The sequence below is a fragment of the Triticum urartu genome, chromosome 5 (genome assembly GCF_003073215.2).
Source record: "Triticum urartu cultivar G1812 chromosome 5, Tu2.1, whole genome shotgun sequence".
NCBI classification, from domain to species: domain Eukaryota; kingdom Viridiplantae; phylum Streptophyta; class Magnoliopsida; order Poales; family Poaceae; genus Triticum; species Triticum urartu.
Window position 1 is genome coordinate 353,956,415 of NC_053026.1, and position 21,952 is coordinate 353,978,366.

Consider the following 21,952-nt stretch of genomic DNA (forward strand, 5'->3'; position numbering starts at 1 on the left):
AATGACAACGCTACGTACGCTTCGACCAGGTGGGTCCCGACTGTCAGGAACTTCCTTGCGTGCGAAGGTGTAGCTGGTGGGCCCCAGCAGTCAGGGGGGAAACGTTTTTTTCGTGAAATATGGTGGCCCGTCCGATGGGTCCCTGCTATCAGGTGGAGGAATCATTATTTTTCGTGTAATAAGGAGGCACTTCCTTGCTACTGCCGTGGACCCAGCTGTCAGCCTCTCCATGTACAGTCCACGTCCTATGGAAGTCGTTCCTTGACCACGTTGACAACGCCGGGCCGAGAGCACCAGGGCGGTGGACGACGGCGAGGCCTAGGAAGGGGACGACGCAGAGCCGGTGAAGACGCGGCAGTGGATGCCCATGCGGAGAGGAGTATGAGGGTTCACTCGTTCGGCTGCGGTGTGAGGCTGCCGTCGCCGCAGGGCCTGGCCAGCGGTGGGAATAGTAGGGGGCGGTGAGGCCTCCGCGGCAGCACAGCCGGCCACGGGAGGCAGGAGCAGGAGACACGACCAGCGCTGCTTTGGGCGGCTGGAGCAAGAAGACCAGAGGTTGAAGAAGCACTACGACCGTTGGATGGACATCGTACGGTCACTGGAGCTAGAATCGTGCATATTGACTAAGTTGACAAAGCCCTCCGTCCCCGTCAACTTAGTAGGCCCACAAGTCAGCCTCCCACCAAGGTGGGTCCCAGGTAGCAGGGGGTATTCATTTTCTTGTGTGTAATAAGGAGGCACTTCCGTTGGGTCCTAGCTGACAGCAAGGGGAACATTTTTTTCGCGAAATACGGTGGCCCGTCGGGTAGGTCCCAGCAGTCAGGGGCAAACGTTTTTTTCGCGATATATTGGTGGGCGTCCGGTGTATCCCTACTGTCAGGTGGAGGAATAATTATTTTCCGCGTAATAAGGAGGCACTTCCTTGCAACTGCCGTGGACCCAGCTGTTAGCCTCTCCACGTAAAGTATTCTTCCGATGGAATTCGGTCGTTGACCACATTGACCACGGTGCGCCAACAGCACCACGGCGGTCGACGACGGCGAGGCCTAGGAAGGGGACGAAGCGGAGCCGGGGAAGACGCGGAAGTGGATGCCCACGCGGAGAGGAGTAGGAGGGTTCACTGGTTCGGCTGCGCTGCCGTCGCCGCAGAATAACTGGGGGTGTCGGTGAGTGGAGTGGAGGGATGGCCTTGCCAGCGATGGGACTAGTATGGGGCGGTGAGGCCTCTGCGGCAGCACAGCCGACCACGGGAGGCAGGAGCAGGTGGCACGAACGTCGCTGCTTTGGGCGGCTGGAGCAAGAAGACCAGAGGTTGAAGAAGCACTATGGCCGTTGGATGGACATCGTACGGTCAGTCGAGCTAGAATCGTGCATATTGACTAAGTTGACAAAGCCCGTCGTCCCCGTCAACTTAGTAGGCCCACTATACTGGGTCCCAGCTAGCAGGGGGAGTATTCATTTTTTTTGTGTGTAATAAGGAGGCACTTCCTTGCGTGCAAAGATATAGCTGGTGGGTCCGAGCTATCAGGGGCGGTAATTTTTTTTCACGAAATACAGAGGCTGTTTCGATGGGTCCCAGATGTCAGGTGGAGGAAATCATTATTTTGCGCATAATAAGGAGGCATTTCCTTGCGTGCGGCCGTGGAACCAGCTGTCAGCCTCTCCACGTACAGTCCACTTTAGATGCATGTTGGTCGTTGACCACGCTGACCACGCCACACCGAGAGCACGAGGGCGGTGGACGACGGCGAGGCCTAGGAAGGGAACGACACGGAGGCAGGGAAGACTCGGCCATTGTTTTTGTTTCCCACGTGGAGGGGAGTACGACTGTACGAGGGTTTACTGGTTCGTCTGCCATCGCCGGAGAATAACAGCAGATGTGGGTGAGTAGAGGGATGGCTAGGCCAGCGATGGGAGTACGGTGGGGCAGTGAGGCCTGCGCGGCAGCACAGCCGGCCGCGGGGAGGAGGGAGCTGGCAGTCCCGCCGGCGCTTGTTTGAGCGGCTCGAGCAGGAAGAGCAGAGATTGAAGAAGCACGACGGCCGTTGGATGGGCGTCCAACAGTCACTGCTTGTGCGTCAACCTGTTTTTAGGAAAGCCTCAAATCTGTGGAAAACAGCATACAACCCATTTGCCATTATTTCTAATAATTTTCAGCCCATTTGCTAATTCTTAAGGTTTTTTTGGAGCCCATATTCTTTTTGTTAGCATTACAGCCCAAATTGTGGCCACGGTTAAAAAATTATACAAAATTTTGCATATTTCGATGCGGTCCGAACTGTTTTTGATCCCGAAATTTCGACTCACATTCAAACTGAATTTAAAAATAAATGTATATCAATTTAAAATCCAAAAAATTCTCCACGCATAAAAATTAATGTAATTTAAAATCTTGAAATGAAAAAAAGATATTTGAAACTAATTGCCGGTTTGATGTGTTTTAAAAATGTACAACCCATTTCTCATTACTGATGGGCCATTTTCTCGGGCAGCCGAATGAAAGCTCTCCTCGTCTTGAAAGATTGGCAGCCCAACAGGCCTGACAAAGCGACTTGCTTGGCAAATCACAAAAAAACTAGGGTGTGGCCGTGGACCCAACTGTCAGCCTCTCCACATACAGTACTCTTCCGATGGAAGTCGTTCCTTGACCACGTTGCCACGCCGTGCAGAGAGCACCATAGCTGTGGACGACAGCGAGGCCTAGGAAGGGGACGACGCGGTAGTGGAAGCCCGCGCGGAGAGGAGTACGAGGGTTCACTGGTTCAGCTGCGGTGTGAGGCTATCGTCGCCGCAGGGCCTAGCCAGCGGTGGGAATAGTAGGGGGCGGTGAGGCCTCCGCGGCAGCACAACCGGCCACGGGAGGCAGGAGCATGCGACACGACCGGTGCTGCTTTGGGCGGCTGGAGCAAGAAAACCAGAGGTTGAAGAAGCACTACGGCCGTTGGATGGACATCGTTATTTTGCACGTAATAAGGAGGCACTTCCTTGCGTGCGAAGATATAGCTGGTGGGTCCGACCTATCAGCGGGGGGAACATTTTTTTAGTCCATTTGGTGGGCTGGGTGAAACAATGATGTAGCATCTATGAAGCCTGTTTAAATCCCATTTGCATTTTTCTCGAAATTCGCGGACTTGCTGGGCTGGGTGAAAATATCATGTTGGGCTAGACGGAGAAATGTTGTAAAAACATAAACACATGATTGCACGTCAGTAAAATCTTTGCAAGCTTATGTACGCAATCACTAGGAGTTAACTTGCCAAGTTATATATAAACAATTATTATTATTATTTTGTAAGAACTTTCAACTTACAAAATAAAATATCATTTTAAATTGATGAGTTAATAGTACGTGGGGTATTATTATTTTTAGGCTAGACGTGGGACAGTTGAGTTGGTTGTAGGGGAAAGTACTGGGAGAAAACTCAGTTTACATCGAAAAAGAAAGTGGGAGAAAATTCAGAGACCTGCTGGGTCCACCTGAGGAGGGGAATATGTTGGAAGGAAGGAGATTCAAAGCACGGCAGCCGAGTGAACTAGTTTTTTTACGGACAAGTGAACTAGTTTACATACATAAGCAAATAGCCACTAAAAAAGCAATCAGGTTAATGGGTTCTTAAAATAAATATTTCGGACAAAACAGATAATTATGACACATTGGCTAATGCATGAAACACTCAGATGATAAAAGTTCTTATAAACAGATAAAGTACAACATCTAGACCTTCCTGGCACGCTTGATCATGATGCTGCGGTTGTCCGTGTACTCGTCGGTTACGGGAAGCAGACACGCCCTCATGTCCAAGATCTGCCTGTACATGTCGTAGCATGCGTATGCGTCCTTGGCCGCGTAGGTTATGTAGGCTAGATTCAGAGGTACCTCCCACGTGGTCAGGTCGTCTTCTTTCATGTTGGCGTATCAGGGGTCGATGATGGTCTCAGCGAGGTCAACCATGGAGCCCTTCTCCTGCCCGTTGCTGATGATCTTGTATTGCTTCTGGATGTCTACAAGCTTGTTGCACCAGATGGCCGAATCGTCGCGTTCTTCCTTCTCTCCACCGTAGCGAAGGTGCAGTCGGCGCTGCCGATGAAATGGGCGAATGCTCCAGAACCTGGTGCAGCCATAGGACTGAGGCGAGGCAGAGCTTCACCGAGTCCGTATCGTTGGTGTACATCACATTCAACTTGGTGAGCCATAGGACTGAACGATGAACTCAAAGGGGAATTCCTTGCTGAAGTCCATATCCAGCAGGCTCACCCCTCGGATCGCCATTGGAGTCTCTTCGAGTGAACGAGTGCGTAGGCGGCGGCAGCAGTTCGTTTTTCAGCTCCTGGGAACTGGATTCAACAGTAAGCTGAGTGTGTACAGGCGACAACAGTTACAACCCCTCCCTCGTCCGCTGCACGCCCGACAGAAGATGCACCCTCGGCCACACGTCGGTTCACGAGCGGGTCTATATTGGTACTGTAATAACAGGAGTTAGTGGTCACTTTACTTAAATTTAATTAGCTCTAATAGAAATTTATACTTAAAACAAGCAATGCATTCGCTCGTTCTATCAGTGCCACAGGATCAACATGCACAAAAATTAGAATTATTGTTCTCAGGACGCACACGATCAGCACATTTGTCGCACTTTCACAAAGATAATACTACCAAGTTTGAACTGTTTGTTATGGTTGTTGTCCTCTGCATCATCATGCCGTGTTTCCCAGCTTGCAAGATTCAGAACCAACAAATAAGATCCAAATAATAAGTACAACAAAGATGCCTACACATCTCATTGATTCCCAGCTTGCAAGATTCAGAACCAACAAATAAGATCCAAATAATAAGTACAACAAAGATGCCTACACATCTCATTGATTCCTAGCTTGCAAGATTCAGAACCAACCAATTAGAGCTTCAAATAATAAGTACAGCAAAGATGCCTACACACCTCACTGATTCCTAGCTTGCAAGATTCAGAACCAACCCATTAGAGCCTTTTGATAAAGTGAATATCGGGATTAAATCCATCTTCGCTAGCCATGTCATACAATCGAAGAACTTGGTGAATGCTCTCGACCGTCACAACATCTGTAGTTGAGTATTCCTGTTTGCATAGCACAAACCAGTAGAGCATGATTTAACTTTAATAGTGGCCTCCTTTACTCAACCTGCAGCTCCACTTGGATGAAGCCTGCCTGGAATTCCATGATTCAATTCATGCGCCTTTTTCTGCAGTTCACCTGAAATGAAGCACATATTGCATCATTCAGCTAGCAAGAAGTACTTGCTCTCGTGAGCTGGTAGGTTCTTCTTTAGTAGTTGCACTAAAATTGAGGAATATTAAGGTTGGTTGTCTGGCTCATGTAAGGTGCAACTATAATTTTGTTATACTTTGTGCAGATCCACTAAAATAAAGTCCCATTGTGGTGACAGTGACGGCTCATCTTGCAAAGGCTAATAAAATGTTGCACGAGATTACCAGCAGAACTAGACGGGGATTTTGGAAACTCCAATCACCATTTTGTGCAGTTCCACCAAAATTGAGAGATGTTACCCATGTGAAATTTTAGTTGAACTGCACAAGACACTCATTCCAAAAAAAGTGTTTTGTGCAGTTCACCAAAAGGTCACAATAGCAACAAGGTGAAATGGATATCCCTATCTGCACAAAAAGATAGAAAGTAAATAGTTGCTAGTCAATAAGAATATACAAGACATATACAAAATGAAAATAAGCATCTTAATTATGTTCATGGAAATCATGCAAGGACAGTAGAAATTTTAAAACGCCAGCAATGCTTCATGTTACTAGAAGCATTACGGTCAACAATGAGATTCCTCAAATATGGGATTACTTTAATGGTGGCATTGCTTGTTTACCAGACACAGTAAATCAACAGCAGCTAAAGAGTTGGTTTAAGGGCATGGGACCGTGGGGACACCAGGACACTCAGCAGCGTAAAGGAGCAACATACTTATCATCCTGGGGAAAACAGCAGGAGTGCCATTTGTAACACAATTTAATTGCATCTTATCACTGGAGGCATTAGATTAACAATAACACTGGTTAGACATGTCCCTAAGGTAACAGTGTGATCACTTAATTTTACATGCGCCCTTACATTAACAACAACAAAAGGTTGGTATAAGGACATGCGACAGTGGAGGCATCAGCACAATGTACCTACAAGGAGGCATAAAGTGGTGATGCCGAGTTTGTTCATGCTATGTGAGGGCATCAAACCTAATCCTGGAGACCTTGTACTATGTGAGGGCAGCAAATCTAATCCTGGAGACCTTGTACTATGTGAGGGCAGCAAATCTAATCCTGGAGACCATTTACTATGTGAGGTCAGCAAATCTAATCCTGGAGACCTTTTACTATGTGAGGGCAGCAAATCTAATCCTGAGACCTTTTACTATGTGAGGGCAGCAAATCTAATCCTGAGACCTTTTACTATGTTAGGGCAGCAAATCTAATACTAGAGACCTTTTACTATGTGATGGCAGCAAATCTAATCCTGGACATACTCTGTTGACTTGTCCACCAGCCGCCACTTCCTATCCTTTTTTCAACCAATAATAGATTTGTTCCTTATCCAGTTTGTACTGCGTTTTCCCATTATTTCCCTTTTCAGCCAATAGACCGGTTGGGTATTCGGTCTCTACTAATTTCACGATATTATTTCCTCTTTGAATCAAGTCCTAGATTCATGCTACAACTTTCCCCCCTTTCTTCGTTGTTTGAGCAAAGCCCTAGATTCGAATGCATGAAGTAGCTTTACCTCTAATAATACTAAAAAGTTAGGTGGCTTTGGAAGAGCTGATGGGAGTAAAAAAAGATGCACATGCAGACACGTGGGGAGCTGGGGCAGTAGAGCAAGGCCGCTTTTGAAGAACTTATACCTGAGGGTCACTGGGATGTCAGCGGCGGCAGGTCGGATCTGCAGACAATACGGCAGGGAGGAAGAAGGGTCGGAGGACCTCCCGAGCCGGCGCTGTGTCGGAGAGAACGGCACGGGCAGAGGATCGGGCCCCTCCCGCAGCTGTGGGTCTCCTCCCTCGGCGGCGATGACCGCGTGAACGATGCACCTTTTAGTCCTCTACACACACCGGCCGAAGGGATCTAGCCGGATCTGTGACCAACGGTGAGCAGAGAGAAAATGTCGCTACTGCTGTCTTGTTTATATCTGGAGAGGATGAGAGAATGAAGAGAGCAACCCTAGTAAAGCAAGAGCTCAGGCCCCTGCGTCCATATATAGTGGAGTGATTATCTTTTTTCTCTCCACAACTAGCGTTTCAAGTTGTGTATGTGGCATTAAAGAAACGAAACTCTCTATTTAAGGTGACTACTGTACGACTCCTACTTACTACTACTACTAGTACTACAGTATTGTTCACTTGTTCTCCCCGCCCCTCCATTCATTGAACAACCCCACGGGTGAATAAACATACAGTACTTATTGTATTTATATAGAACGAACAAGCTCGAACTATTTTTGCGTATTTAAAAGTTGAGGGCGGGGCTTTTCTCGAGCAGTACACGCGGCAGTTTTCGGGTAGGCGGTTTGACAGAGAGGCGAGGAGGGTGAGCGAGTGGGGCTGTGCGATTTGACAGCGCTTTACTGCTGGAAAGACTTGTGATATGACCACTCACTATAGTCATGAATTACTGGCGCTCCAACCGGGGTGATGCCCCCCTTCCGTTCCGCGCTCTAATCTGGTGCATGACACGTCGACCCGGATGCTGGCTCTCCCACATGTCAGAGTAGTAAGAAGGAGCAAAGAATGATGCGGTATATACTAGTACTATACTACTCCCTCCGTTCATAAATATAAGTCTTTGGAGAGATTTCACTATGGACCACATACAGAGAAAAATTAGTGAATCTACACATAAAATGCATCCATATGTGGTCCACAGTGAAATATCTACGAAGACTTATATTTAGGAATGGAGGGAGTACTACTCAGGTCGGAGGAGTGCGAACCACGCAGCCCAGTGAACCAGCAGTGCGAACCACGGTAGCCCAGTGAACCAGCAGTAGAAAACAATGTGGTGATATGGCCATAAAAGACAATGAGCTACGGTCCACACTGTAGCAAGTACAGTAACACTCCTCTTTGTTTGGATCCCTGAGTTAGAGCTAGTTTGGGTTGAAATAGCCTCAAATTATCGAAACAAGAGGGGTTAGTTTGAGCTAGTTTGCTCTAACCCAGCTAAAAAAACTAGCCCGGTGGAGAGGTTCTAATTGGGTTAGTTATCCTCGAGCCCACTAGAAGAGAACTAAAAAATCTCCCCTGCCCGCACAAGATCGCTCCCCCCACCTATCACACGACTCCTCTCTGCTCCCCATAGGGTCACTTGCCCTCTCTCTCCTCCGGCCGCCCTCTCCTTCCGGCCTCCGCCGCCCTACTCCAGCCGCCCTCTCCCTCCGGTCTTCGAAGGTCGCCCCGCTCCCCCTTCACCAGTCGTTTTTCTCCCTCTTTCGTGCGTGGTGGCGGCGCATCTACCAGGGTATAGATTTGTGGTGCATATAAGTGATCTTGCTTGCTCTAGCGCTAATTCTGATTTGGAAAAGTAGATCCTGATCAAACATGGTATAGATTTGTGGTGCATGCATGGAATTGTTTGATGCTGCTTGAGGAGGTAATAAATCTTTCTAGAGGCCCAAAGATTCAGGTCACCTTTCTAGGTATTTCAATTTCAGGCTTGCATTATTTCTAGAGGCCCAAAGATTCAGTTCACCTTTCTAGGTATTTCAATTTCAGGCTTGCATTATTTCTAGAGGCCCAAAGATTCAGTTCACCTTTCTAGGTATTTCAGTTTCAGGCTAACATTATTTCTAGAGGCCCAAAGATTCACCTTTCTAGGTATTTTAGTTACAGGATTGCATTATTTCTAGAGGCCCAAAGATTAAGTTCCCAGTCGGCGGCAAGTGGCCCTGCTACCCATGTCGGTGTCGACCTCAACTCGCAAGGGCCGGCGTCGGAGGGGTTCCCGGGGCTTGGGCTCTACCGAGCCTTCCTCCAGAGCGACAATGGAGAGCTCCTCCCTCAGTGCGTGAGGGGCTCCGGGCTCCCTCCCTATCGTGAATGACTTCCGTGATGAGTTAGCTCATTCTTTGTTTCATGAAGTGTTTTTTTATTTTGTGAAGCTTGATTGATGACTTGTATGTTTAAGTGGGATATCTCATTTGTATGGACAAAGTAAAAATTATCATGTTTTCCATGCTTGATTTGTATAGATGGTTCGTTTATGTCAATTGTGAGCGGGAGGAGGCCACAGAAGAGCCGGCCACACCAAGAGGGTGCTTGGATCCAAGGGACTTTTTTTAGTCTGACTAAAAATAGTCTCTTTAAGAGGCTAAAAGTTCCAAGCACCCCTAACTAAAGAGGGGCTAAAACTAGTCTTGAGACTAAAAAAATTTAGTCAGGGGTACCCCTGCTAAAATGTGGATTAGTCATCTCTCTCCTCATTTAACTCCTCTCCTTTAACACAGGCGAGTTCTGGATTGGAGGGTTTGGAGGATAATAAATGCTCATTAACTTGATTTTAGTCTCTTTAGTATTTGGATCCAAGCATGGGTGAGGCTAGCAAGTTTTAGTCTCACTACTTTTAGTCATGGAACTAAAACGTATCCAAGCACCCTCCAAATCCGGCAGGAAATAGGGTCCAAAGTAGTCAAATGATTGAGATAGAGCATTTATTTTCAATCTAACCCTGCCATCCATACACCTCTTTGGTTTAGAGTTAGTTCAGGGTTAGAATCTAACTCTAACCTCTAACTGAGTTAGAGTTCTCCTCGTCTCGGTTCATCATCATCATACTTTCCCCATTCTTGTGTTTTCGGTATCCTGGGAATCAAAGAGGCCCTTTTTTGCCGGAAAAATCAAAGAGGCCCTTAGACTGGTTTCGGTCCGGTCATTTTTTATAAACGTGTTATGTCCAAAATTTAATGAAGGTGCTCCGGTTTCCATGAAAATAATCCGGTTTCATGTAGTAATTCATTCATTTATTTATTCTTCTGCGGGGGGTTTGCATGAAATTCGTGAGGTCTGAAATGTAAAGTACCCCGGCATATGCTCCGAGTCGTGCATGCACTACTACCCAGATGCTCTATGTCCCACATGTCGGCGAATGGGAGCACATGGAAATAGCCTAAGAGTACATATAGGAGGATAAATGCGTGAAATAACTTGTACTGTGAAGCGTCCGTGCTACAGGTCGCACGCACCCAAAGGAGACCTAAAGTGATGACAAGTATAGGTCGCATGCACCCAACTAGTGGTACTAGACATACGACTAATTTTTCCCTCAAAAAAAAAGAGGCACGAGTGCTCAGTACTCCTATTCTATAAACACGAGTCCCATCTGACAACAGCGTCCGTGCTACAGCTAGCTCTCCTCCGTCGTTTCTCTCTTCTAATTCTAAACTCGGCCGACACCCGGTGGGCTGGGTGGGTTTGCTCAACTGCGGCCCCACCTCAAAGTGAAAACGTTACGACTGGAATAGAAATGCCATATGCTCCCTCCGTTCATAAATATAAGCCTTTTAGATACTATTTCAAATGGAATACAACATGCAGATGTATGTAGACATAGTTTAGAGTGTAGATTCACTCATTTTGCTCTGTATGTAGTAGTCACTTGCTGGAATCTTTAGGAAGACTTATATTTGGGAACGAAGGGAGTACTATACTAATAAAACATTAAGGCCACGAGGTGATGCAGTGCTGGTTACAGGAGGCAAGAAGAAGATATGCATCCATCGACGACGTGCACCTCCTCCACTCAAGGCGCCGGCCCACCGAACGGCGCCTAAGTAGCAGCGGCTTTCGTGGCCAGGTCGACGTGCTTCTGAACAATGGCGTCCAAAGATTCCAGCCGCTGGAAGAAGGCCAACGTCTTTCTATCCTCGCTTGACTTGTAGTGGCCTATGTAGACGATTTCCTCGTAGACGTGGATGTGCAGGTCGACAGTTTCTTGCATGGCGAGGCGCTGCGCGGCGAGCGCGGCCTCGAGGTGCACATTCTTCGTCGCGACCTCCGGCATCTGCAGGGCCACCAGGGCTTGAAAGAGTTCGTCACCATGGAGGCCGATGAGGGTGGCAGGCAATGAGGAGCCTGGGCGCGCGGGCTGGAGCAGTATGGCAAGGTCGTCCGTGCGCTTCTTGACGGTGGTGAACTTGCGGATGGAGTTGACCATCATGTCGTCCATGCGAGAGGCGAAGCCGCGTCGGCAAGGGCTACGATGCCTACGGTCGCCAGCACTGTCTAGAAACGCTGCGCGGTGTGGGGCCGCAGGCCGGCGCCTTGGATGATTTGGCACATCCGACTGCCGCTCACGTCCATCGCCTCCATAGGTGCTTGTGGCTTCTGGTCACTTGGTCTTGGATTGGAGTGAGCAGTGTTTCGCAGAGACTTGGGAGTCAATGGATTGGAGTGGTGGGGCGCCTTTATTATATGAGTCCAAACTCTGTTGCATCACATCGTGCTGGCTCTATTCTGCTTCTCCAATTAATTCCCTCTGCATGTAATTGAGGATGCATCATTGACCGTTCAACGTCTCGGGAACGGCTACCCTCACCCTCCTTGGCATTGAAGCACCTATGGACCCGTCGACGACGAGGTGCCTATGGTGACTTCGTAAATTTCAAGATGATAGTGTCGTGCGTGTGTGCGTTCATAGGGGTGAGTGTATGCGCGTGTATATGAGCGCATGCGTCTGTACTATGTAAAAACGTAAATGCGTGTCAAAAAGAGACTAGTCAGTATACTCAATATTGTGCACCTCGGAGAGGAAAACGATAGAACTAGTACGTACTCCCTCTATCCATAATATAAGAACGTTTTTGACACTAGTGTAGTGTCAAAAACGCTCTTATATTATGGGACGGAGGGAGCATTTATTTACGGTGCAGATTCACTCATTTTGCTCCATATGTACTCCGTCTCGGTGTAGTCTAGTCACTTGTTGAAATCTCTAGAAGTGCAAATACTCCTTTCTGGTTTACAGGGCTATACTAGCAAGTAGTTGTACGTACTAGTACAATAGTGGGCTCACATAGCAATTTTGTCTCATGCAAGAGCCTGGCTATATGCGTGCTCCAATGTTCGCAACTGCAACGTTCGGTTTGCGCTTGGCTCTTTGCCTCTTCGAGAAGACGAACAATGATGTTACTACTACTGCTTCTACAGTGTCGAATCCACTGCTGCATGTCCGTCTACCGCGAGCGGGACGGATAGCTTGTTGTAGAAGTACTACTAAGTAAAATCTTGTCCTCGTTTGCGAGCAACCGCGCGCATGGGTGAGGGAGAAGGCATGTAGTAAAATCAAGCTTCTCCTCGTTGTACGAGTTGACACGACACGTCATAGCATTAGCCCCACATGCTTGCCTCTAAACTTGGCTGAAAGACCCGCAGTGTACAATATATTTGCTGCAACCTCTAACATTTACCCACCACAAATTAAAATACATGTGGCCGTATGCATCGTTCTGATGCAGAGGCCGGGTAGTCCCCCCTTTTCGAAGAAAAAAACAAATTAAAAAATATATTCCTGTCTTGACAAGATGAGCGTGCAAACTACAATCACTAGGGTGTGAGGTAGGGCCAGAAGACTATTTTATTTTTTTTTAAAAACTTCAAGACGGCCACATAGCATGGAGCCCACCCCAATGATTTTAAGCTTACAGGCACGGTACACGCTATCCTAGACTACTCTACACATGAAACTGCCACACGAGCGTCCGGGCTGCGCTTGGCTCTTCGCCTCTTCGGAAAGTCGAACAATGATGGAGTACTACTGCACTGGAGGAGTACTACAGTATGCTTCTAGCCATCTGACACCGATTGAACTCCTACATGTCCACCGCGTGCGGGACGGAGAGCGTGTAGCGAACGCTTCTCCTAGTCTTGCTAGCCACCACGCTCATGGGCGAGGGAGGGACGCTCCTGCCTTTGCGTGTATGACAGGTGGGCCCGACAGGTGTGTGGCCAACCTGTCATACAGCCAAAGGCAGGTGCAGTTAAGTCGGCGAGGGAGAGGATAATCAAACTTCTCGTTGATGTACGAGTTGACGTGACACATCAAAGCACTGCACTCGATATATTTCAATAATTTGCGTTTACCGATGCATTAATTACAACTCATGCATGCATGCATGACGTGACTCTCCTTTTGATACTTGCATGTGTTGATTTAATGCACCTTGAAGTAGTATAAAATATGTGACGGTAAAGCTTTGTAATACCCCGGCCCAAGTCAAGAGATGGTTGTGCACGAGGAGGGCGAGATCATGCAGACCGAACAGGACCCGACGATGGAGCTCTCTAAGGTCTCGATGGGCCTCACCGTGCTCCACTGCCCCTTGTGCCTCCGCCCCTTGACGCCTCTAGTGTATGAGGTTCGAATACACCTCGTCCGTTCGGCTGATTGAGCAAGGTGCAGGTTTTTTGATTGATGTGCTGTTCGATTGATTTCTGCAGTGCAAGGGAGGGCACTTGGCCTGCGTGGACTGCCGCGTCAAGCGCCCCGGGAACCAGCAACAGTGCCAGAAGTGCGAGCGCGGCGGTGGCTTCGACCTGCAAATGCCCCGTGCCCGTCTGCGGCTACGAAGGCCCGCCGCCGGCGCTCTACCACCACATCAGCACCGCGCATCCCATGCCCGTGCATAGGATCTAGTACGGCAAGGTGCTCCAGCTGCAAGTGCCACTGTCAGAGCCACGGCTCTTGCTGTTCACGGAGGAGGACCGCCACGCATTTTTCTTGGACGGCTCCGTGCTCGACATCAGCGCGCCTACGGATCGTGTCGGTCGTCTGCATCAGAGCGGGGGCGTCCCCACTGCCGCACTACGTGGCCAAGCTGTGGGCGAACGGCCCGCTGGGGGAGCCCAAAGGCACGACCGACGCCGTCAAGGTGGAAATGGAGGTGACAAGCAGCAAGGATCCCGTCGACGTCGACGTGTAGGAGCTGACCTTCTTGACAGTTCCGCCCAAGCTGCTGGCCGGGGCTAAGCTTGTGTCCCTCCACATTCAGATTGACAAGCTCACGTCCTAAATGTTTCTACAGTGCCTTCTGTTTATCTTAGTAATATGTTAATATAGGGATTACCTTCGTCTACTTTAGCTTAAGAAATGGTGGGTTTTGGTGGCGATAAAAAAATATGTTTATCAATGCATTAATTGCAATGCATGCATGCATAAAGTACATGCATTGGTCAATTTTCTCTTAATACTTGCATGCAATGATTTAATGCACCTTGGAATCTGAATATGTGTTAGGGAACAACCAAATTGAGCCTTATAAAATGGAAAAACTAAAATTTTGAGATAAGCCCTATAAAACCGGAAAGGAGAGAGTAGAAAAAGAAGTACTCCATCCGGGAATAGTGCCACACTTCGAAACTTGAACCGTCAATAAATTTTGAGCTTGCGTCTTGTCACATTCCAAATTACTCCATGCTATATTGAATTGCAAACCTGTTCACACTGATCACAACCTAAATGGTTTCCCACTTAGGAGCCTATTAGTACTCGGTTATAAATACTAGTATGCCAAGATGACTGCGGATTCCTCCTCAACTCCTCATCCACAAAAATGAACAAGCCATTCAACATCCTTCCCTTGCGTCTGCCATGGACAGCGTAAGTTCCGGGTCGAGAGATTGCCACCAGGGAGTGGCGAGCATGGAAGCGGAAGCATGAGAGATGTCCCGCCTCGCTGTGAGAGCAGCCGACATGTCCTGTCGCGCGGAAGTAGCAGCACAGAGGTCCCGTCGCGTCGCTGAAGCAGCACGGAGGTCCCGCCGCGCTGTCGATGCAGCAGACTAGTCCGGCCGCGCCGCGGAAGCAGCAGAGATGTCCCGCCGCACCACGAATGCGGCAGAGATGTCCCGCCGCGCCGCGGCGGCCTGGGAAAATTTCTCGCGTGCAGGCGACGACTGTTACAGGCGCATGCATGCGATCATCCATGGCCAGATGGATCAGATCTCCTATTTTGCGAGGTTGCAGGACGACATGAAAGCCTCGTTTGAACAGGCTATTGGCACACTAAGGGAGGGAAATGAGAGGCTCTGGGCCGAGCGCGACCTGCTGAGGGAGAAGATCGTCCGAAGTGGAGACCAGCAGGAGGAGACCAGTGCCTTGTTGAAGAGGACCGGCGTCATCGTCAAGAAACTTATGGACGAGAATGACATGCTCCGCAACGAGCGCCAAAGGCTGGTGGAGGAATCTGTGGATGTTCTCAAACAGCATCTTGAGGACACGAAAGAGCTCATCGCCGCTCGCCACGGAGACTAGTTCCCACAGCCTGTAGCAACGCATCAAGAAAGTAGAGATCAGCGAGCCAGATCCTTGTCTTCCTTCTTCTTTTGCCCTTGTGTATTTCGGGCGTAGCCGCATGTGGCTTTTTTAATTATCTTTCTAATTATGTAAGACAATTAATCGTCCTTATCTTTCTGTGGAAGATCAATGTTGTGAGGCTGGGATGAAGAAAACTCTTGCTGTGGCGACCCTGGCGTTGTTGTTCTTCTAGTTGCTGCTGGGCTTCCTTCAGTTTCCTGGTTTCTTTTGATGTAATAATCGGTTTAGGATGTGGATTGTGTCGTCGGATGTAATGTTGGGTTCTAGCGCGGATGTTTGGCCTTTGTTGGCCTCTTGGGATGTTGCGATTTCAATCTGGTAGCTTTTAGTCGTTCGTGTTAGGCTGGAGTTGTGATGAACTTCTTGTGAATTGTGGTGGTTTTCAGTAATGAAAATCGGAAGGTACAAGCACTTCTATGATCAAACAAAATTAATCTTCCTTATATATTCATCAGTCTTTCTATAAGTCGCGGTAGATGCTATATAGGTTCGTCGGATCATACATCAAGATCCGTGCTTTCAGACTTTCTTTTTTCTCTCTTAAATCTCAGTCGAGTGAGACATAGCGACGCCATTAAACAGAGGCTCGGGCGCCATTAATGGAGTCCTTGGGAGAGAGGTGGACGGCAGATGGAGGTCAAAGAGCTCTCCTCCCGATAAGCACGCGTAGGGGTCTGATCGCACGCCTCTCGTACTACTCAAATAGCTACCCTGCACGGCGCCTCCTAGCTAAAAAAAAATGGGGACGCGTGGCGGCATGTAAATGGTACTAGTAAGTAGAACGCCCACGCTTTCAACAATACTTGTGTTTCCGATTGTAACGTGACATCACTTGTTCCAAAATGACTTTGTTGATTGTTAATGTGTGCGCCTTCGCAAATCGGACTGCAAATTTACCACAGCATGTTGGTGCCATGTCATGGCACCAAGCCAAGTTTCATTATTTTCATGCGTGTTTTGGATTTATAGTAATTAAAAAACTAAGTTTCTCAATGTTTCCAACCCAGCCACGATGCCCAGAATTTTGAATTTCATTCCCATTTCTTGCATGTAACCTAGAAATTTACCCGAGGACACACATGTGATTTTTCAACCAACTTTGGTGCACTGGAACTTGTGCTTGTATTTCAAATTTGAATTATGTACACAAAGGTGACACGTTCCCTCCCAGAACCACGAGCCTTCTTGAGAGAAGCTCCGATTTGCAAGAAGCTTATACCAAATTTTGTTCCTATTCGTCCAATTTGTTTTACCACGGCATGGTACTACCATCACATGACACCATGCCAAGTTTCATGATTTTAAAACCAGGTTTCTCAATGTTCTCGACCGAGCCACGATGCCCAGATGTTTGAATTTGATTCTCATTTTTTGCATGGGACCTAGAAATTCACCCGAGGACACAAATGTGATTTTTCAACCAACTTTGTTGCACGAGAGCATGTGCCGGAATAATTCCAAAATTTAACAGGGCACTCATGTAGTTCTATGTTGCCTTTGTAAATAAACTCAAGGGGGACAACGTATATCGTTTCGCACTCAAAGGTGGCACGTTCCCTCTCAGAACCACGAGCCTTCTTGAGAGAAGCTTGGGTTTGCAAGAAGCTTATACCAAAATCTGTTCCTATTCGGCCAATTTTTTTACCACAACATGGTATTACCATGACATGACATCCACGCCAAGTTTCATGATTTTCAGACGTGTTTTGGATTTACAAGAATTTTAAAACCAAGTTTCTCAATGTTCTCGGCCGAGCCACGATGCCTAGATGTTTGAATTTGATTCTCATTTCTTGCATGGGACCTAGAAATTCACCCAGGGACAGAAATGTGATTTTTCAACCAACTTTGGTGCCCGAGAGCATGTGCTTGTAGTTCAAATTTGACTTATGCACATTAAATGACCAGAAACTCAATTAATGTATAAAAACGACAAACGAACCCAGAATAATTCCAAAATTTAACAAGGCACTAATGTAGTTCTATGTTGCCTTTGTTAAACTCAAAGGGGGCAGCGTATATCGTTTCACACTCAAAGGTGGCACGTTCCCTCTTAGAACCACGAGCTTCCAAATCGGCCCAATTTTTTACCACAACATGTTAGTGCCATGACATGACACCATGCCAAGTTTCATGATTTCCAAGCGAGTTTTGGATTTACATGAATTTAAAATCAAAGTTTCTCGATGTTCTCGGCCAAGTCATGACACCCAGATGTTTGAATTTCATTCTCATTTCTTCCATGGGACCTAGAAATTCAACCAAGGACACACATGTGATTTTTCAACCCACTTTGGTGCACTGGAGCATGTGCATGCAATTCATATTTAGATTATGCACATTAAAAGTCCAAAAACTCAATTAATGTATAAAAAGGCCAAATGAACCCGAAATAATTCCAAAATTTAACAGGGCACTCATATAGTTCTATGTTTCCTCTATAAATAAAATCAGGGGGAGGTAGCATATATCGTTTCGCACACAAAGGTGACACGTTCCCTCACGGAACCACGAGGCTTGTTGAGAGAATCTCCGGTTTTGCAAGAGGCTTATACGAAAACTTGTCCCAATTCAGCCAAAAATTATACGTATGAAAACAGGGTTTAGATTATCCCAAACATCTCGCTACCTAGACCAATAATGTACTATGATTTGAATTCAACATAAAATGGATACAAATATTTGAATTGGAGAGCATATGGTACATGTAGTTCATAGTGAAATATGATTACTGCTATATGTATATTTTTTGTTATCAAGATAATATTTAAATTATTGTATAACTTGACAACAATCGTATTCAAATAAGGGAAATTGATTCAAATTTAGTCCATATGGTAGACGACAATATATATGTCCACATGGTGGAGTAAAATGTTCATATATGATGGAAGATTAAAATGTACGACTACATCAATTATAAACCGCAAGGTCACCTAACGATATATTCGAATTCAACATAACATGGATTCAAAAATTGAAATTCGAGATCGTGGCATCTGTAATCATATAAAAAGGGACATTACTCTTTCTTTGGTGGGAATTGATTTGTTTTTTGTTCTTGTTGAGGGAAGTGCGAATCGATTTGGTACTGTGCAGGGTAATCTTGTTCTCCCATTTTTTTTACATTTTTCTTGTAGTTTTTTGAATGGCAGCTATAGCAATATAGTAAAAGGGGACATGACTCTCTTGTGTCTTGTATGAATTGTTTTGTTACACGTTAAGTTTGTTCTGCCGAACAAGGAATCCACACCTTGTTATCCCGAAATTTTCAAGCTCGAGTATCTTTTGTCTCACCTGCTTTGAAACTCCCGCTTCTTCAACCCGCGCCACGCCTTGTTATCCTGAAATTTGGACGCACGCGAGAACTCCATCCTCATCCGAAATCGCTCCCGCAGCCTAGACACGCGAAATCCCCCTTCTACCCCTTAGCCGAAAATGAAGCTCCATGTCGCGGTGTCAAAACCGGTGGGGGTACGCTGGTAACTTACCCTACATTTAGGACAAGCGCGTCCCTAAGCTTGGTTCCCCCCTCCCCCTTCGCCCCCCCCCCGATTCGTACACCGAGGCTGCCAAACCCCGCAAAACCCCACGCTCCTCCGTCGGCCTCCCGACCGCCGCCTAGCCCGAGACTCTTCCCCGACTATGTCGTCCACCGCAACAGCTCGCCGTCCCTCATCCACCGCAGCGGACGAGGATCCGTTGTCGATCTCGTCGTCCCGCCGGATCAGCCGCCCCGTCCTCCACCTACAAGGAGCTGCCCCGACGTTCGCCTCGTCTATCGCGCCACCTCGATCCCCACAGCACCGTCTTGACCTGCCCCACCGGAACCGCAGCACCCTCACCAATTCCTCCGAGGAAGCCGAGGCCAACTCGGCGCAACCAAGGAGGTTCTGCACTCACCACTGCATTTTATCTTTTATTCGATCTCACGGGGCTGCCGGTGCTCGATACCGAGCAGACATGGCGTGTCTCCATCGACGGTGCCGTCCCCGGCCACATCATCCACGACGTCTCTCCCCCATGTCGTTGCTTCCTCGGTGGCGACTTCCACAATGACACTAGCTGCAGCTGCTCTGGCTCTCGCTCGCGCTGCGGCTCTGTTCTTGCTGTCGGTCGCGCTGCTGCACTGCTCCTGCTTTCGTTCGTGCCGCTGCTCTGCTCTTGCTCTTGCTTGCGCTGCTGCTGCTGCACGACCTCCGGCAGCTACAGGAGTTGCTGCTTTAGCACTCACTCGCGGTGCTACTGCATGACTTGCTCTCTGCTAGTGTGTTCCCTGCTCGAGCGTCTGCTGATGTAGATCACTGCTTCTCTGCTACTAGTGCTCGAACGCCCTAAACATATATTGCAATGCTCTGTTACTAGTTCAATCAGTTTCAACAGTAAAATTCAGTTTCGACTATGAAGTTCATTTTCTTCAGTTAAGTTCAGAGTGAACAGTACATACAGCATCCGTCGGAGCGGCCGTGGCGTGGCTGATGCGTTTTACATCTAGCACTTTTTGGTGATGTATTTTACATCATCTATTGCAGATGATATTAGGGTCCCACTTCAGATTAACATTGTCTGTCTTGTCATGCTTCAGCCTCGTCGCCGTACACCTTAGCGGAGCTGCTCCAACGATGGAACCGTCCATCACAGCGGAGCAGTACCCTCGGCGCCGTTTCTAGAGGCCTCGGATCTTCTTCCCCGCCTCCGGCAGTCACACCAGCATCATCACCATCCTCCACGTCCAACCCAATGATGCTGAGGTCCACAAGGCTATGCCAAAGAGGTTGTACACTCGTCGCATCACTTTGTTTCTCCATTCCTCTGTTCTTCCAATTCATGTGAGCCAAACACACAGGTTGACTGAAATCCTATGTTTCCAAATGCTCTGTTTTGCACGTGCATTCCTATCCTATTCCTGTGTTTTTCCTGTCCCTGCATTTATAGAATCATCCAATTCTAAGGAGCCCTTACAGATTTACTTCATTTTCAGATAGGCATCAAAGAAAACTCTGTGTGTTATGTCCTGCTCCTGCCATGCCGTCATCCACCCCATCTGAGGTGCACCATCGATAGAAGCATTCACTGTAGCAGAGATCCCCCCTGCAGACTTCCTTTCGCCGCCTCAGATCATCTTCCCCGTTGCCGGCAGCCACGCCAACCGCATTACCATCACCGACTGAGCAGATGAACCTGAGGACTACATAGTTCCGGAAGAGAGGTCGGAGTCTTTCGTGTTTGCTTACGTTATACATTGGTTATTATTACCTGCTACTTTATCGTTCAATCTTGAGTTTTGAATTGCCCATGGGTCTCATATCGAGCCAGCAACGAATAGTATCTGTCTACTATCTGGTTCATCTGGGGTCTTCTATAGATGATCCATTGTCTATCTTTTTAAGCTGAAGCTATAATCTACCTGGTATCATTAGTTTTGGATCCATCCACTTGTTTGCTATCATCAGTCTTGATTTTTGCATGCACCCCTTAGGCCTTACAAAATCTAACTATTTTTTTATTATGCATGTCACATATTGTACACAATCGTACTAAACATGTAGAGAAAAAGAAAAGACCGTTGCGTGCGAATATAATGCCATGCAGACGCCGCTCCATGGTGGGAGAAGTGCCCCCCCTCCTGCATTTCCAGATTGTATTCCAGAGGAAGATAACTGTTCAGATGGAGATTCAGAAGGAGCCAACCATGCCTGTTTACCACCTGAGGTGTTTGCTTTAACCTGGCATGCTGATGTTGGTCATATCATGCATATGGCGCCTTGCATTGCTTACATTATACATCTTATATGTCATCAGCTTAGTTTAGATTTGCTTTGTGTGAATGCCACCTGTTTGGTTTCTATACCATACTCCCACCATTCCTAAATATTTGTCTTTTCAGAGATTTCAACAAGTGACTACATACGGAACAAAATGAGTGAATCTACACTCTAAAATATGTCTTTATACATCCGTATGTGGTAGTCCATTTGAAATCTCTAAAAAGACAATTATTTAGGAACGGAGGGAGTATATGGGAATTATGCAATGCCATCTTCTTTAGCCAGGCATCATATACGTGAATCGTGCAATGCCATCCTGTTTAGCCAGTCATCGTATATGTGAATTGTATCATGCCATATTTTTTTCCATAATGTATTCCATTTGTCAACAATGTTTATATATTCATCTACTCTTCCTGTGCATCAGCCATTTGAGTCGGTCATTGGAAAATCTGGAGTGAAAACAAGGTCTTCTGAGGAGTCAGTGCTATCTGTCGATGCAGATTTCTTGCTGGTTACAGATAGCTCCTCAGAGGAGGATTCAGAGAGAGATGACCGGTCGTATTCCCCTCCCCCTGAGGTGCATGCTCTAACTTGGCTGGGTTATATTGCTCATATCTTGCATATCTTGCATTGCCATGCCATCGGCTTAGATTAGACATGCTTTGAGTGAATGCCTCCTGTTTGCTTTCTATATCAGATATGTGAATTATGCAATGCCATGTTTTTCAGCCAGTTGTCATATATGTGAATTATGCACTGCCATGGAGCCAGGCATCATATATGTGAATTATCTCATGCCATCTTTTTTTCATTACATATTCCATT